This window comes from Eleutherodactylus coqui, chromosome 8, assembly GCF_035609145.1.
Source record: "Eleutherodactylus coqui strain aEleCoq1 chromosome 8, aEleCoq1.hap1, whole genome shotgun sequence".
NCBI lineage: Eukaryota > Metazoa > Chordata > Amphibia > Anura > Eleutherodactylidae > Eleutherodactylus > Eleutherodactylus coqui.
This window is the reverse complement of record NC_089844.1, coordinates 190,266,767-190,286,300: the sequence shown is the minus strand read 5'-3', so window position 1 is coordinate 190,286,300 and position 19,534 is coordinate 190,266,767. Positions and strand designations below refer to the sequence as shown.

Here is a 19,534-nt window from a genome sequence, read left to right as displayed (position 1 = left end):
ATGAAACAGTCAGTTGGGTCTGGGGTATTGGGTTTAACCCCTTAATGCTATGTGATGTAAGTTTATGTCCTGGCAGGATGGTACCTAATGCACCAGGACATTAACTTATGTCATGTGGATGTCGCAGGATCAGAAGCTGAGCCCACCATGCCATCCCACAGTGGAAGCCAGCCGTTAATGACAGCCAGCAGCGGGAGTACATAAGGACAGCGATCCCCGCTGTTAACACACTACATGCCACGATCTATGTAGATCATGGCATGTAAAGGGTTCACAGTCGGAGCGCGTTCACTTTGTGATGTCATCAGCCCTCTGCGATGTAATCACAGCGGGCCAATGGGTTGCCATGGCGACAGGAGCCAGATAAAGGCATCTAGGCTTGCCATTGCCTGCAAGTACCGTAATGCATTATCAGAGCAATCATAGCTTTAATGGTTCAAGTCCCCTACAAGAAAACAAAAAAAACATAACACCCCGTACAATAAACTGAACACAGTATTAATCCTGCACGGCAAAAACTGGAAAAAAAACAAACCCTCATTGCTTGTAAACATGGTTATCTTATGTCTGTAAATGTTTGATATATATGTGAAAACTCAATAAAAATTATTGAAAGAAAAAAAAATAACAACAAAAGTTGTACAATACATTATATATACTCAAATATGGTACCAATAAAAAATAAAGTTGGCCATGCAAAAAACAAGCCCTGCACGGCCGCGCCGACGGAAACGGAAAAAACGGATGGATTTTGAAAAGGCAAGATGAAAATTGCTGCATTCTTATGGCCAAAATAGACAACGTCCCTAAGGGGTTAAATAGGAAGAAAAGTAAATATGAAGGCGGTGCCAGCATTATAGCATAGCAGATATACAACTGACTGCAGATATCAGGCAAGGAGCAAGAGGCGACCTGTAAACTGTACCGTAAGTGTGGATAACGGTGGAGACGGCGAGAGAGGAGACTCGCGGCCGCAGTGCACTCACATCCACTCTGACAAACTTAGATGGACACACAACTCTGCCATGCTTGGGGGGGCCTTTCTCTACGGCGCACACAGAAGCAGAAGCGTGTTACTAATTGTCTTCTATGGGTCGGTACGACTATGACCCCGACTTTAGATGGACATACTGTTTTTGCTGTACTACTTTTAAAGAACAGAGTAAGGGTAAATGCACATGGGCAGATTTCTCACAGAATTTCCGCCCGTGCCCGCTGCCATAGGATGGCATTAGATAATGCAATCTTATGCACACAGCCGCGTATTTCTGTGTGCGCCTCGCAGAGGCCTGCACACAAACGTCACCTCTGACACGCCAACTCCACTCTGCGCATGTGCGGGTGTGCACCAGCGGGCACAGCAGAGAGAAGACACCGGAGGAGGTGAGCCGCGGGGGTCACTGCAGGGGGACGGCTCGCATCTCTCGCAGCGGGATCCGACCCAACCGTCTGCATTCACCCTATCACCGCCACCTCTTCTGACAGCCCAGGTGTCTTCTTCCTCCATTAGCAGAGCGGCACGAGGGCTCACTTTTGTGAAACGTCCTGAAGTTTCTGTTCCATTGTTTATTGTCAATAGCCTTGTGCTTGTCTGATCGATCCTGCGGTATGACGGAATACAATATTAGATCATACCGCGATCTGACAGGCAATCAGAAGCCCCCAGGCACCATCGCACACAGAAGGCACCTCGTGATTGCATTGCGTTGGCTATGGAGGCCTTCAGGACCTCCAGACTTCAATCAGGACATTTAAATACCGCTGTCAGAACTGACCGTGCCATGCGAGGGTTAACAGCAGCAAGCAGCGTCCATGTTGATCACAGCTGTAAGAAACTGCGGATACCCGCATAGTATAGAGCGGGATTGGCTCCTGGTCACCCTCCATACAAACCCCGTAAATGTACCTCCTGTGTCTTTAAGGGGTTAAAATAATGCTGTTTTTTATACTGCGTATCTTCAGTGTTTACATGCAACGTTGCTAAGCAACAAAGCGGGAAAATAAATAACAAGAAAACCGCGAATACTGATCATTACGGCATGCGCGAGGTACTGGTGGTGTGCGCAAGGTAATGGCAGCGCGCACAAGGTACGGACGGCACGTGCGAAGTACCAGCGGCGCGCGTGAGGTAATGGTGGTTTGCGCGAGATACTGAAGGCGTGCGCAAGGTAATGGTGGCTTGCGCGAGATTACAGCGGCGCGCACGAGATCCTGAAGCCGTGCACGCGATAACATTTTGCTCCTCATCATGCCGGTGTTGAGAGGACTGTAATCTACAGCGTTCATCACTGGATGTATTTTTTGTGCGTTTGCCTCCATGTTTGTCATCGTTTCTTTTGGGTAAAACCAGATTTACACAATAGAAATAATACAAATCTGGTAACAAACCCGGATGGAAGTCTGATGCCCACGGGCGCCTCCGGTGGCAGCCTGTACGACGGATACTGGATCAGATGCAGATATGGAGCCGAGCGGACGTTCTCCATGTTGCTGTATATTCGGCTCTGTACTATACTTTGCATCTGATCTTTTGGGTCCGTCCTGCTGCCTTTCTGGATAGCACGAGCGGCATCGGTACATTGGAACGGCGCTGCTATTCTGGTCCTACTAGCACAGGGGGCCGCCGGCTCCCGGGGTCTCCGTGCCGCGCAGCTTCTAGGAATCTGGGACAAGGAAATGAATTCTGCATTGTGAAACCACTGGGCATTAACCCGTTAGTGGCTGGTGGTTGCCTGTAGCAGCGGGACAGCCATCAGGCCTCATCTCTCCGTCACGGGGGTCAGCTGGTGCTCCTGGTCACACTGGCGGGGGTAGATGGATTTGGCTGACTGTTGGGTGGACTAGCCCAGTCAGCCAATGACCGCGCGTTTGTGCATATATACTGACTCTCCGAAGGAGTAGAATATATACACACAGTCATTGCCAGTAACATCCCTCCCTGCTGAACCTAGCCTTGTTCCATCATCCTGTGTATCTGGTTCCCGCCTTCCAGTCCTGGCCCCGACCTGCTTATCAGGCTCACTATAAAAGCCTGACCCAGACACTCCTCCAGTACGTGTACCCTGTTGTACCGCCTCTAGCTTGGATACAAGATGTGATATGGGGGAAGGCATTGAGGCTCTAGTACCCTGTTGTACCGCCTCTAGCTTCGATACAAGATGTGATATGGGCGGGCATGGAGGCTCTAGTACTTTGTTGTACCGCCTCTAGCTTGGATACAAGATGTGACACATGCAGGCATGGAGGCTCTAGTACCCTGTTGTAGCGCCTCTAGCTTGAATACAAGCGGTGATACGGGAAGTATGGAGGCTCTAGTACCCTGTTGTACCGCCTCTAGCTTGGATACAAGCTGTTTATCTATGTTTGGTCAAAGTCCTGTACTGTTTGTGCTAGCCACCCGTCCGAATGGTGTTTGGATGCCAAGTACAGTTTCTTGCTACCCTTTGTGAGTCCAGTTGTGGTTCCTCGGTCTGGTGGTGGTTGGACATCTGAGGCATTTCTCCTGCCTGAACTCAGAGTACCTATTCTACATGACCTTTGTTTAGGGTTGGAACACCGACACAAAAATATCGATATAGTCGATAGTATCGACTGTCGCTGAACAAACTATCGATTATAGAAAGATATCGGTGGAAAACTATCGATTTTTCGATATATCGACTTGTTTAAATGCTGTATAAAGATAAACCAGGTCATGGGGTAATAAAAAAAAGGTTTTCTTTTAAAACTTTAAACTGTTGAATTTCTTATTAACTTCAAACAATTAATAAGAGGAAAATAGATTAGAGTACAAATGAAACTAAACAATGACAGATGAAACATAATTAATATGAGGTCTATGAAGAGAAGTTTATTATCACTGGCCCCAACAGTCATTATCTAATGAGCCAAAAAGTATTAATTTGCTGGCCTGCTCTTCCTTCACATGGCCGGGAGTGCAGAAAGGTGATTGGGGGTAAACACCCTGAAACAAGGTCCTGCCAGCGACAAGGAAGCCAGAAGCTGGCCGCTGGAGCTGACGGATGTGAACGTGATCTCTGTGTGTTTGTGGGGCTGCGTGCCCTGCACTTTTTCAAGTTGCCGCTGAGGTAGCAACGGTCTCCATGGCAACTTGTAAACAATGCAGGGCCTGGTAACGCGAACGCGGTGCCCCGAACACAATTGCAATTGCGTTGGATGGGTCTACTATCTTTTCTATGGGCACTGCGTTCGCGTGAGACGCTGAACGCACGACATGGCACGTCTTCTTTCCTGGACGTTACCTTTGTGCATTCAGCGCAGCCCTCCATCTTTTTTATTTAGAAAGCATTGCCCACAGCCATTGTGTTAGATGCCTGCGTCTAACGCCATGAACAAACGCATGTGGAGGAGGGGCTGAAGACCCCACTATTCGGAGAGTTGTTCTGCCTGGAGCAAACCTTATTGGTGACAAAGAGTCACCTCACACTTTACAGAAGTTTCTAGAACTTGTTTAGAAGTTTATTGGTGCCTCGAGCAAAACTACATCCTGTGCCAACACAAAGGAAGGGGCAGAATGTAAAGAAAGAACATCCGGTCACCGGACCACAAGACAAATCGATATTATATTGCCTTAAACTATCGATGTTACCGATATAGCGGACATAACAATATCGATGACAAGTATCACCGAAGCATTAGCCATATAGCGATATTTCGATTTTCGATGTCCCGACCTTACCCGTGTTCCGACTACCGGTCTGCACTTTAGAGCTGTCTGCACATTTTCTTCTATAGGCGTTCTGGGATATGACTTGCATTAGTCTGTCTATCTGCTCAGCTGGAGTATTCTAACACAGAGGTCCCCAACTCCAGTCCTCAGGGACCACCAACAGGTCATGTTTTCAGGATATCCTATGGTAACAACACCTGTGGCAATGTCTGAGGCACCGACAATAATTACATCACCTGTGCAACACTGAGGAAAACCTGAAAACATGACCTGTTGGCGGTCCCTGAGGACTGGAGTTGGGGAACCCTGTTCTAACACATGGTTCTGTATATATGTACCCTCTGTGGCACAGCCGCCTGCCACTACAAGGAGAGAGACAGGGCTGGCCTAGGTTCCTGAGGTGCAGCCGTCATTGAGACGATTACTCCACTTGTATGCAGTTCTTCCCTTCTCTGTTAGGCCAGGGTCAGATCCCTCTTTGTGGTTCAACTTATGAAACATAGTTATCTTCGCTTGACTAATAAAGTATGCACATGTTGGATTAACCGTGGTGGTCATGGTTTTTATGTCCTGTTACTCACTGTCCTAATTGGCGTGCGCCCATGCAGGCGAAGCGCGTTGAAGTTCTGAATGTTCATAATAGGAGTCCTTCTGGGATATCTTATGCACGCTCATGTAGATGTGAAAAAATAGGCTTGACACAAATGTGACAATTTATGCATTATTACAGTATTTTTGTGTCAGATGGGACTTTTGTATAGCAATGACATTTATACAAATAGTATTTACTTGTGTTGAAGCATACAGAAGTTTTTATCAAGTTTTTTTTAAATGCTCCAGGTTCTCCTGCCCCTCATTTACTGCTGTTTGCACCCTGTTTTATGTCTGTAAATTATGATGTTTAGAAGGTCTAGCCATTGTTCTGATGTTTGCAATCTACTTTCAGGAAGGGGGCATGTACAAGTCTAGCATTCTGCCCGTAGTTCACTGTTCTGACTTCCTTTTCCTCACTTCCCATGCGTCACTGCACAGTTTGTGGCCTAATCAGCAGGGAGGCAGTATCTGAGTGCCTGCCCTTCTGCTTTCCCAGGGGGATTCAGGCATTCACAGATCACTCCCAGCCACCCACCTCCGTTCACAGTAAACAGGAGTCATTTATATATTGAGAAACTCCTGTTTACACTGAGAAGCCGCTGTGTAATGACTATTGAGTGACTTCTCGCTCAGCGCCCTGTTGGGGTACAAAGTGTACACGTGCCGACAATCAACCACAATCTCTGCTTTGAGCGATTATTTGTGACTATTGGCCTGTGTAGAGCTACAATTCAAACCTCCAACTCCCATCTCCAAGATGTCTCCAGCTGCACCAGTTCCCTAAGAACACACACCTCTTTAGGCAGGCCTATCACATTCCCTAATTTAAGGGCCCTTTTACACGACAAAATAGAATTCATTCGCTTACTGTTGCCTTTCATGGCTGCATAAAATTACCATTCAATCATTTGAATATAGATACGTGCAAGAAGCGATCAGTCATTCCCATTACCTGGCACATTTCCTGAAGGACCAGCGATCGAGTGATTGGGCCAATGACGCATGTAAACGGACTGCATTTTAAAGCAAATAACTTGTTCACTTGATCCAACAAGGACTTACTCCACTTTATCCAACACGATCCCCACAGCCCGTGCACTTCAGATCAATGGACAACACCCTCTCTCCTATTTCCTCATAGATTGTCAGCTCTTGTGAGCAGGACCCTCTCTCCCATCTCCCCAAAGACTGTAAGCTCTTGTGAGCCAGAGCCTCAACCCTATTTCCCCATAGACTGTAATCTCTTGTGAGCATGGTCCTCTCTCCTATTTACCCATAAATTGCAAGCTCTTGTGGACAGGACCCTCACTCCTATTTCCATATACACTGTAAGCTTTTTTGAGCAGGACCCCCACTCCCATTCCCCCAAAAGATTGTAAGCTCTTGTGAGCAAGACCCTCACTCCTATTTCCCTCAAAGATTGTAAGCTCTTGTGAGCAGGACCCTCACTCCTATTTCCCCATAGACTGTAAGCTCTTGTGAGCAGGGTTATCTCTCCTATTTTCACATAGATTGTAAGCTCTTGTGGACAGGACCCTCTCTCCTATTTCCACATAGATTGTAAGCTCTTGTGGACAGGACCCTCACTCCCTATTTCCATATACACTGTAAGCTTTTGTGAGCAAGACTCTCACTCCTCTATTTCCCCAAAGACTGTAAGGTCTTGTGAGCAAGACCCTCACTCCTATTTCCCTATAGATTGTAAGCTTATGTGAGCAGGACCCTCACTCCTATTTCCCTATAGATTGTAATCTCATGTGAGCAGGACCCTCACTCCTATAACCCCATGGATTGTAAGATCTTGTAAGCAGGTATCTCACTGCTCTTTCCCCATAGATTGTCAGCTCCTGTGGAGGACCCTCACTCCTATTTCCCAATAGATTGTCAGCTCCCGTGGGCAGTACCCTTACTCCTATTTCCGCATAGATTTGTGACTTATGGCCTGTGTCAAGCTACAATTCAACCATCTTGCCATGATGGTTCTCATCTTTTTGTGGAGTCTTTAAAGGGAAACTGTCATTAAGGGCTCAAAGGTGAGGAAACGGGGAGTGGTGTTTCAAATTCACCGGGTGCCCCGTTCCTGCGCTGTGTCCCCATGGAGTTGTCATGCACAAACAGTGTGACTTCTGAGTTGTCTCCTTGGGGCTGCATCCATCCGGGGCAGCACCCGTGGGACGACCCTGGTTCCGGGGCTGCACCCGTGGGACGACCCTGGTTCCGGGGCTGCACCCGTGGGACGACCCTGGTTCCGGGGCTGCACCCGTGGGACGACCCTGGTTCCGGGGCTGCACCCGTGGGACGACCCTGGTTCCGGGGCTGCACCCGTGGGACGACCCTGGTTCCGGGGCTGCACCCGTGGGACGACCCTGGTTCCGGGGCTGCACCCGTGGGACGACCCTGGTTCCGGGGCTGCACCCGTGGGACGACCCTGGTTCCGGGGCTGCACCCGTGGGACGACCCTGGTTCCGGGGCTGCACCCGTGGGACGACCCTGGTTCCGGGGCTGCACCCGTGGGACGACCCTGGTTCCGGGGCTGCACCCGTGGGACGACCCTGGTTCCGGGGCTGCACCCGTGGGACGACCCTGGTTCCGGGGCTGCACCCGTGGGACGACCCTGGTTCCGGGGCTGCACCCGTGGGACGACCCTGGTTCCGGGGCTGCACCCATGGGACGACCTTGGTTCCGGGGCTGCATCCATGGGACGACCTTGGTTCCGGGGCTGCATCCATGGGACGACCTTGGTTCCGGGGCTGCATCCATGGGACGACCTTGGTTCCGGGGCTGCATCCATGGGATGACCTTGGTTCCGGGGCTGCATCCATGAGATGACCTTGGTTCCGGGGCTGTATCCTGGGATGACCTTGGTTCCGTGGGCTGTATCCTGGGATGACCTTGGTTCCGTGGGCTGTATCAATGAGATGACCTTGGTTCCGGGGCTGCATCCATGGGACGACCTTGGTTCCGGGGCTGCATCCATGGGACGACCTTGGTTCCGGGGCTGCATCCATGGGACGACCTTGGTTCCGGGGCTGCATCCATGGGACGACCTTGGTTCCGGGGCTGCATCCATGGGATGACCTTGGTTCCGGGGCTGCATCCATGGGATGACCTTGGTTCCGGGGCTGCATCCATGGGATGACCTTGGTTCCGGGGCTGCATCCATGGGATGACCTTGTTTCCGGGGCTGCATCCATGGGATGACCTTGGTTCCGGGGCTGTATCCTGGGATGACCTTGGTTCCGTGGGCTGTATCCTGGGATGACCTTGGTTCCGGGGCTGTATCAATGAGATGACCTTGGTTCCGGGGCTGTATCTATGGGATGACCTTGGTTCCGGGGCTGTATCTATGGGATGACCTTGGTTCCGGGGCTGTATCTTCCGTAAAAGGACTACCGTCAGGACGACGCATGAGTTGGCTAAAAATCACGCTGTGTGAGCATGCCAACTTCACAGGGACATAGCGAAGGAGTGGGGCACCCGATGAGTATGTAACTCCACTCCACAGATTCCCCATTCCCTCACCTTTGAGCCCTATAATGTAGTTTTTTGGCCAAAAGGTCATGACAAGTTCCATTTAAGTAGAGCTATTAAGACTTCTCATCTGTCCAGTGGACCTCATACATTATGGCATCATAATGACCAGCTGGTCGGACGACTGAGGCCAACAGCTCTGACCTAAAAAAAGAGTCGGTCATTGATTTTGCAGGAATGCTGCGATCCAATAGATGGCGCTGCAGCGGTGTTGTTCCATCTTCCTTATTTGCATATATCTTCCAGAGGAGCATGCATGGCCTTATAAGTCTCCTCACTCACTTTCTGTGTGCTTTCCTCAAGGAGAAACAATACCCGAATCACAGTATTTGCCAAACACTCCAGTCACAACTCTGTAAATCTTACAAAAACGTTATCCAATAAGATTTGCCACCAAATTGTTTAACCCTTTAGTGACCACCGCATAGGTTTTTTACCTCCTTGTTCGTTGGAATTTAATCTCCAGTCTGTAAAAACATGCTTCCGCTGGGGATTTAAGCCCTGCAGGCTGTGGACGTGACAGCTCCATGCTGACAGCTACCGGATGTAGCCGACAACCTGGAGAGGTCATGGGCCCCACCCCCACCCCACACCCCGGTCACGCAATCGCCGGTATGCACCGGATACTGGCGATCCAATTAAAATGAATACAAAGTTAAAAAAGATGGGATCCGTAAGGAGAGCTGAGAATACTCACCCCCATCCTCCGCCGCGATGTTCCCCGACGTTCTGGTCCTCCAAGACATGGTACTGGCGTCTGTGCATGCGCGCTAGGCATCACTGCATCACACTCAGAAGCCCGGGAAATTTAAAAACTCCTTGCTCCTGGGTAGTATGAGTAGCCGAGAGCAGGAAGCTGTCACCGAGGACTGCATACAGCAGTTGCCGGTCACATGATCGGTGTTATCCAATCTATCCAATGGATAACAGCGATCATGCAAAAGTTAAAAAAAATAAAAAAATTCTCTTTAAAAGTTAAAATAAAAGTTAAAGTTTCACCTCCCGTGACAGATCCGATTTGTGAGGTGTAGTTTTTAAAATGGAGTCATTTGTGGGAGTCTCTATCATTCTGACATCTATGAGCCTTTACAATCTTGGCTTGGTGAAGGAAAACAGGATACAGATCCCCAACACACAGCAGGACTATAAGATCCCGGGACATTCACATGTTCCACGTCTGATGTCGTGAACCTGATCCGGGGCAGTAAATGTCCTGTTGGGCAGCATTATATCGGGGAAACAGGACAAAAACTGAGAGCGAGGATGAGGTCTCATCGCCACTCGATTAGAGGGACTGAACTACCTGTGGCAAAACATTTTTGTGGTCAGGGACATATCATAGAGATGATGAGAGTTATCATACTGAAGGGCAACTTCAAGTCACAGCATCACAGAAGAATTTTGGAGTACAAATTAATGGCCATGTTTGATACTCTCAAGAATGGAATGAACCTCAGCCCGGGATTATTGCATAAGTGGAAAAATATGGAAGGTCTGAAGGAGGTCAAGAGGGAGGTCCTCTTCCAAATCAATTTTTTTATTTCCTTAAAACTTCATAAAAATGCAGAGCCTGACTTGTAATAATGTCGCCATCCAATAGGTGGTGCTGCTTCTCCTTCCATGTGCAGGTCAAAGGAGAGATAAGACATCATAAAACTGTCCTGAGCTCAGTGGACTAATTTACAATATACGTCTCAGCTCAGTTCGTCTGTTTTAAGTTTTGAGTGCAAAACAGTCTCAAATTTCTGTGTGAACATTTATTTAGATCAAGAGGAATGTACTATTTTACCACCTAAATGAAGTACAATATGTGTTGAAAAAACAATGTCAGAATCACTTGGATATGCAAAACCTTTACAGAGTTATTCTATGTTAAAGTGACACATGTCAGATACCCAAAATTCGGCCTAGTCATTAAGGGATTGCAGCCGTGCAGCTAGGACATCACTGGAGGCCCCATTTGTACTGCTCTGAAGACTGGCCAGGTAGCACTTCCGTAATCAGCCTTAGCTATGCGTGATCCGTATAGTCACACAGGGCACAAATCATCAGCTTGTAAGGGGCAATCTCTCCCCATAGGTCCACCGAGCCACATGAATTATCCTTCTCCTATCTCTATCTCCTCCCCTCTGATGTTCCAAGGCATAGCTGTCAGCCCATTGGTGTACTGGCAGTACAGCTGTTTAGTTTTCCTACTGCATTTACATTATAAGCTTGATTTTGGGGCTCTACCTATGCGCTGACCTTGGTGCCCGGGGCTCTACCTATGCGCTGACCTTGGTGCCCGGGGCTCTACCTATGCGCTGACCTTGGTGCCAATGAGCTTGATTCTGGTCCTGTATCTATGTACTTGGTTCTAGGGTGGCATTTATATACAAAGCTTGGTTCTAGTGCTGTATTTATGTTATGAGCTTGGTTCTGGTACAATATTTATTCACTGAGCTGATCTGCTATGTCTATGCTGCTATCTCGCTGCTTTCTGCACAAGCACAATATAGGCAGGCTGCCCATCAAAGCACTACAAAGGGGCTGCAAAAATATAAAGGTTCCACACAGGGAGCCATCCAACCCAGGGTGATATCGGGCACATGTGAGTTGTGGAAAGCGCATTCCCATCCACATGATGACCTAAGACAATTTGTGGGAAACCCCTTCAGTACATGTCCCAACAGTGTCAGGACCACCCAACACAGGGTATCTTCTGTCAGAGTAGCAGTACCACTGGCTCGACAGCTCTACACCAGGCATCTCCCGTCAGAGGACCGCCGTCAGGACTCTCCTACCCTGGGCATTTTCCGAAATGGAGCCGCCATCAGGACTGCCCTACCCCGACAGGGGACCGCCGTCAGTACTATCCTACCCCGGGCACCTTCCGACAGGGGACCACCTTTAGTACTGTGCTACCCCGGGCACCTTCCGACAGGGCACCGCCGTCAGGACTGTGCTACCCCAGGCACCTTCCGACAGGGCACCGCCGTCAGGACTGTGCTACCCCGGGCACCTTCCGACAGGGCACCGCCGTCAGGACTGTGCTACCCCGGGCACCTTCCGACAGGGCACCGCCGTCAGGACTGTGCTACCCCGGGCACCATCCGACAGGGCACCGCCGTCAGGACTGTGCTACCCGGGCACCATCCGACAGGGCACCGCCGTCAGGACTGTGCTACCCCGGGCACCATCCGACAGGGCACCGCCGTCAGGACTGTGCTACCCCGGGCACCATCCGACAGGGCACCGCCGTCAGGACTGTGCTACCCCGGGCACCATCCGACAGGGGACCGCCGTCAGGACTGTGCTACCCCGGGCACCTTCCGACAGGGGACCGCCGTCAGGACTGTGCTACCCCGGGCACCTTCCGACAGGGGACCGCCCTCAGGACTGTCGTACCCCGGGCACCTTCCGACAGGGCACCGCCGTCAGGACTGTCGTACCCCGGGCACCTTCCGACAGGGCACCGCCGTCAGGACTGTCGTACCCCGGGCACCTTCCGACAGGGCACCGCCGTCAGGACTGTCGTACCCCGGGCACCTTCCGACAGGGCACCGCCGTCAGGACTGTCGTACCCCGGGCACCTTCCGACAGGGCACCGCCGTCAGGACTGTCGTACCCCGGGCACCTTCCGACAGGGCACCGCCGTCAGGACTGTCGTACCCCGGGCACCTTCCGACAGGGCACCGCCGTCAGGACTGTCGTACCCCGGGCACCTTCCGACAGGGCACCGCCGTCAGGACTGTCGTACCCCGGGCACCTTCCGACAGGGCACTGCCGTCAGGACTGTCGTACCCCGGGCACCTTCCGACAGGGCACCGCCGTCAGGACTGTCGTACCCCGGGCACCTTCCGACAGGGCACCGCCGTCAGGACTGTCGTACCCCGGGCACCTTCCGACAGGGCACCGCCGTCAGGACTGTCGTACCCCGGGCACCTTCCGACAGGGGACCGCCGTCAGGACTGTCGTACCCCGGGCACCTTCCGACAGGGGACCGCCGTCAGGACTGTCGTACCCCGGGCACCTTCCGACAGGGGACCGCCGTCAGGACTGTCGTACCCCGGGCACCTTCCGACAGGGGACCGCCGTCAGGACTGTCGTACCCCGGGCACCTTCCGACAGGGGACCGCCGTCAGGACTGTCGTACCCCGGGCACCTTCCGACAGGGGACCGCCGTCAGGACTGTCGTACCCCGGGCACCTTCCGACAGGGGACCGCCGTCAGGACTGTCGTACCCCGGGCACCTTCCGACAGGGGACCGCCGTCAGGACTGTCGTACCCCGGGCACCTTCCGACAGGGGACCGCCGTCAGGACTGTCGTACCCCGGGCACCTTCCGACAGGGGACCGCCGTCAGGACTGTCGTACCCCGGGCACCTTCCGACAGGGGACCGCCGTCAGGACTGTCGTACCCCGGGCACCTTCCGACAGGGGACCGCCGTCAGGACTGTCGTACCCCGGGCACCTTCCGACAGGGGACCGCCGTCAGGACTGTCGTACCCCGGGCACCTTCCGACAGGGGACCGCCGTCAGGACTGCCGTACCCCGGGCACCTTCCGACAGGGGACCGCCGTCAGGACTGCCGTACCCCGGGCACCTTCCGACAGGGGACCGCCGTCAGGACTGCCGTACCCCGGGCACCTTCCGACAGGGGACCGCCGTCAGGACTGCCGTACCCCGGGCACCTTCCGACAGGGCACCGCCGTCAGGACTGCCGTACCCCGGGCACCTTCCGACAGGGCACCGCCGTCAGGACTGCCGTACCCCGGGCACCTTCCGACAGGGCACCGCCGTCAGGACTGCCGTACCCCGGGCACCTTCCGACAGGGCACCGCCGTCAGGACTGCCGTACCCCGGGCACCTTCCGACAGGGCACCGCCGTCAGGACTGCCGTACCCCGGGCACCTTCCGACAGGGCACCGCCGTCAGGACTGCCGTACCCCGGGCACCTTCCGACAGGGCACCGCCGTCAGGACTGCCGTACCCCGGGCACCTTCCAAAAGGGCACCGCCGTCAGGACTGCCGTACCCCGGGCACCTTCCGACAGGGCACCGCCGTCAGGACTGCCGTACCCCGGGCACCTTCCGACAGGGGACCGCCGTCAGGACTGCCGTACCCCGGGCACCTTCCGACAGGGCACCGCCATCAGGACCACCGGCACAACGGCCCTGCACCGGGCATCCTCTGGCAGAGCACCACCGGCACAACGGCCCTGCACCGGGCATCCTCTGGCAGAGCACCACCGGCACAACGGCCCTACACCGGGCATCCTCTGGCAGAGCACCACCGGCACAACGGCCCTACACCGGGCATCCTCTGGCAGAGCACCACCGGCACAACGGCCCTACACCGGGCATCCTCTGGCAGAGCACCACCGGCACAACGGCCCTACACCGGGCATCCTCTGGCAGAGCACCACCGGCACAACGGCCCTACGCTGGGCATCTGCCATCGGACGGCCCAACACCGGACAGCAGAGACTATTCCCCAGAGTCCCGGCTCCCTACATACCTGCCCGCTCCCTCCCTCCCGTGGCAGCTCCATCCATTCCGCAGCAGTGTAAGCTGCCCCGTATCTCCCCGCCGAGGAGATGACTGACACGACGGCAGGGGCTCTACAGCTCTCCCCACACGGCTCGGCGCAGGGTGAGGGACAACACACCGGCCGTCATGGATAATGCACCTACCTGCGAGGAGCTCGTCCACAGCCGCGGGCACACCGGACGGGCATTCAGGGGGAAGCCGAGCGCTGCCCCGACGCCTGAGTCACCGGGACAGTCCGCAGCATCCTGACCGCTCGCTGACGGCGGCTGTCAGGGTGGAAAGCGCGCAGCCATTGGCCGCCAGCAGCTGCCTCCACATTGGCTGATCTCTCTGCCGCCGTCATTGGCTGCGCCGTCCTCCGGCAGAGTGTGAGGAGTGCCGGGAACACAGCGCTAGTCACCGGCTGCCGACCCGCTACACCGAGCTGCTGCCGGCGGGGAGAGGAAGGGTGATGCCTGGGAGAACCGGGCCCTAGTACCCCTCACTGCGGGAGACATGTCCTCTTCACGGGAAAAGGAAGGGTGATGCCTGGGGGAGCCGGCCGCTAATACCCCTCATGGCGGGATACATGTCCTACTCACAGGGGAAGAGGAAGGGTGATGCCTGGGGGAGCCGGCCCCTAGTACCCCCCACTGGGGAAGAGGAAGGGTGATGCCTGAGGGAGCCAGCCCCTAGCACCCCTCACTGCAGGAGACATGTCCTCCTCACGGGGGAAAAGGAAGGGTGATGCCTGGAGGAGCCGGCCCCTAGTATCCCTCACTGCGGGAGACATGTCCTCCTCACGGGGGAAAAGGAAGGGTGATGCCTGGAGGAGCCGGCCCCTAGTATCCCTCACTGCGGGAGACATGTCCTCCTCACTGGGGGAAGAGGAAGGTTGATGCCTGGAGGAGCCGGCCCCTAGTACCCCTCACTGCGGGTGACATGTCCTCCAGGGGCCGAAGAGGAAGGGTGATGACCAGAGGAGCCGGCCTGTAGTACCCCTCACTGTGGGAGACATGTCCTCCTCACAGAGGGAAAAGGAAGGGGGGAGCCGGCCCCTATTACCCCTCACTGCGGAAGACATGTCCTCCACGGGAAAGGCTGTAAAGTACAAAAGTACATTCTGTGGGGTGACATTATCACATACAGTCTGAGATAAATCCCTTTCCTATCTGCCTATACATGGAGAGGAATCTATCTGATCTGTGTGTTATGAGCAGCGTGTGTGAGGTGGACATTCTGTGGGGTGACATTATCACATACAGTCTGAGATAAATCTCTCTCCTATCTGCCTATATACTGAGAGGAATCTATCTGATCTGTCTGTTATGAGCAGCGTGTGTGAGTAGGACATTCTGTGGGGTGACATTATCACATACAGTCTTGAGATAAATCTCTCTCCTATCTGCCTATACACTGAGAGGAATCTATCTGATCTGTCTGTTATGAGCAGCGTGTGTGAGGAGGACATTCTGTGGGGTGACATTATCACATACAGTCTGAGATAAATCTCTCTCCTATCTGCCTATACACTGAGAGGAATCTATCTGATCTGTGTGTTATGAGCAGCGTGTGTGAGTAGGACATTCTGTGGGGTGACATTATCACATACAGTCTGAGATAAATCTATCTGCCTATACACTAAGATGAATCTATCTGATCTGTGTGTTATGAGCAGTATGTGTGAGTAGGACATTCTGTGGGGTGACATTTTCACATAGAGAGATTTATCTCAGACTGTATCTGCCTAAACACTGAGAGCAATCTATCTGATCTGTGTGTTATGAGCAGCGTGTGTGAGGTGGAAATTCTGTGGGGTAACATTTTCACATACAGTCTGAGATAAATCTCCTATCTGCCTATACACTGAGAGGAATCTATCTGATCTGTGTGTTATGAGCAGCGTGTGTGAGGTGGACATTCTGTGGGGTGACATCACATACAGTCTGAGATAAATCTCTCTCCTATCTGCCTATATACTGAGAGGAATCTATCTGATCTGTCTGTTATGAGCAGCGTGTGTGAGTAGGACATTCTGTGGGCTGACATTATCACATACAGTCTTGAGATAAATCTCTCTCCTATCTGCCTATACACTGAGAGGAATCTATCTGATCTGTCTGTTATGAGCAGCGTGTGTGAGGAGGACATTCTGTGGGGTGACATTATCACATACAGTCTGAGATAAATCTCTCTCCTATCTGCCTATATACTGAGAGGAATCTATCTGATCTGTGTGTTATGAGCAGAGTGTGTGAGAGGTGGACATTCTGTGGGGTGACATTATCACATACAGTCTGAGATACATCTCTCTCCTATCTGCCTATATACTGAGAGGAATCTATCTGATCTGTGTGTTATGAGCAGAGTGTGTGAGAGGTGGACATTCTGTGGGGTGACATTATCACATACAGTCTGAGATAAATCTCTCTCCTATCTGCCTATACACTGAGAGGAATCTATCTGATCTGTGTGTTATGAGCAGCGTGTGAGAGGTGGACATTCTGTGGGTTACAATTTCAAAAAAACTACCTTTTTAGTTTTAATGAGGAATTATTTCCTTTTAGAATTCAATTGTTTTCTTATTTGTTTTTCACAAATTTTTTTAAATTTTATTTTATATACGTTGCATGGTTACCTCCACATGGTGTTTCCTGGGTAACGCAGAGAACTATGCAAAATGATGAACATATTTTTTTCCTCGGTATCTCTAAAGTAACCACGACTTCATAAGATTTTCCATGTGAACAGCAGATAAACACCAGTACCAAATTAACTCGGGCGAAGCCGGGTATATCAGCTAGTAGTATATATAGAAGGAGTGGGCACATTATACACTGAGCTCTGTAGTATGTATAGTATATATAGCAGGAGGGACACATTATATATAACAGGAGGGGGACACATTATACATTGAGCCCTGTAGTATGTATAGTATATATATAGCAGGAGGGGCCATATTATACACTGAGTCATGTAGTGGATATATAGCAGGAGGGGACGCATTATGCATTGAGCCCTGTAGTATGTATAGGATATATAGCAGGAGGGGGACATTATTCACTGATCCCCTGTAGTATGTATAGTATATACAGCAGGAGGGGACAGATTATACACTGAGCCCTGTGGTATGTATAGTATATATAGGAGGAGGAGGACACATTATACACTGAGCCCTGTGGTATGTATAGTATATATAGGAGGAGGAGGAGGAGGACACATTATACACTGAGCCCTGTAGTATGTATAGTATATATAGCAGGAGGAGGCACATTATGCAATGAGCCCTGTAGTATGAATAGCAGGAGGGGACACATTATACACTGATCCCTGTAGTATATATAGCAGGAGGGGACACATTATACACTGAGCCCTGTAGTATGTATAATATATATTGCTGGAGGGGGCACATTATACACTGAGCCCTGTAGTATGTATAGTATATATAGCAGGAGGGGGACATTTTACACTGATCCCTGTAGTATATATAACGCTGGAGGGGACACATTATACACTGAGCCCTGTAGTATGTACAGTATATATAGCAGGAGGGGACACATTATACACTAAGCCCTGTAGTATGTATAGCATATATAGCAGGAGGGGGGACATTATGCACAGAGCCCTGTAGTATGTATCGCTGGAGGGGGCACATTATACATTGAGCCCTGTAGTATGTATAGTATATATAGCAGGAGAGGGAATATTATACACTGAGCCCTGTAGTATGTACAGTATATATAGCAGGGGGGGGGGGCACATTATATACTGATCCCTGTAGTATGTATAGTATATATAGCAGGAGGGGGCACATTATACACTGATCCCTGTAGTACGTATACTATATATAGCAGGAGGGGGACACATTATACACTGAGCCCTGTAGTATGTATAGGATATATAGCAGGAGGGGACACATTATACACCGAGCCCTGTAGTATGTATAGTATATATAGCAGGAGCGGGACACATTATACACTGATCGCTATAGTATGTATAGTATATATAGCAGGAGATGGCACATTATACACTGATCCCTGTAGTATGTATAGTATATATAGCAGGAGGAGGACACATTATACACTGAGCCCTGTAGTATGTACAGTATATATAGCAGGGGGGGGGGGACACATTATACACTGAGCCCTGTAGTATGTACAGTATATATAGCAGGAGGGGGACACATTATACACTGATCCCTATAGTATGTATAGTATATATAGCAGGAGGGGGACACATTATACACTGAGCCCTGTAGTATGTATAGTATATATAGCAGGAGGGGGACACATTATACACTGAGCCCTGTAGTATGTATAGTATATATAGCAGGAGCGGGACACATTATACACTGATCTCTATAGTATGTATAGTATATATAGCAGGAGATGGCACATTATACACTGATCCCAGTAGTATGCATAGTATATATAGCAGGAGGGGGACACATTATACACTGATCCCTGTAGTATGTATAGTATATATAGCAGGAGGGGACACATTATACACTGAGCCCTGTAGTATGTATAGTATATATGGCAGGAGGAGGACACATTATACACTGATTCTTGTAGTATGTATAGTATATATAGCAGGAGGGGGACACATTATACACTGAGCCCTGTAGTATGTACAGTATAAATAGCAGGAGGGAGACACATTATACACTGATCCCTATAGTATATATAGCAGGAGGGGGACACATTATACGCTGATCCCTATAGTATATAGCAGGAGGGGGACACATTATACACTGATCCCTGTAGTATGTATAGTATACATAGCAGGAGGGGACACATTATACACTGAGTCTTGTAGTATGTATAGTATATATAGCAGGAGCGGGACACATTATACACTGATCCCTATAGTATGTATAGTATATATAGCAGGAGGGGGACACATTATACACTGAGCCCTGTAGTATGTATAGTATATATAGCAGGAGGGGGACACAATATGCACTGAGCCCTGTAGTATGTATAGTATATATAGCAGGAGGGACCATATTATACACTGAGTCATGTAGTATGTATAGGATATATAGGAGGAGGGGGACACATTATACACTGAGTGCTGTAGTACGTATAGTATATATAGCAGGAGGGGACACATTATACACTGAGCGCTGTAGTACGTATAGTATATATAGCAGGAGGGGACACATTATACACAGAGCCCTGTAGTATGTATAGTATATATAGCCGGAG

General features: G+C 51.0%; 1 protein-coding gene across 2 annotated transcripts in view; it reads right to left on the bottom strand.

The window, feature by feature from the left end:
* HECW2 (HECT, C2 and WW domain containing E3 ubiquitin protein ligase 2) overlaps window positions 1-14,602 on the bottom strand; it is a 243,315-nt gene extending 228,713 nt beyond the window's left edge. For both annotated transcript variants that reach the window (XM_066577152.1, XM_066577153.1), the window contains exon 1: window positions 14,489-14,602. The gene's annotated coding sequence lies outside the window, so the exon portion shown is untranslated. The remainder of the gene's footprint in view (window positions 1-14,488) is intronic.
* Between the last annotated feature and the right edge of the window lie 4,932 nt (window positions 14,603-19,534).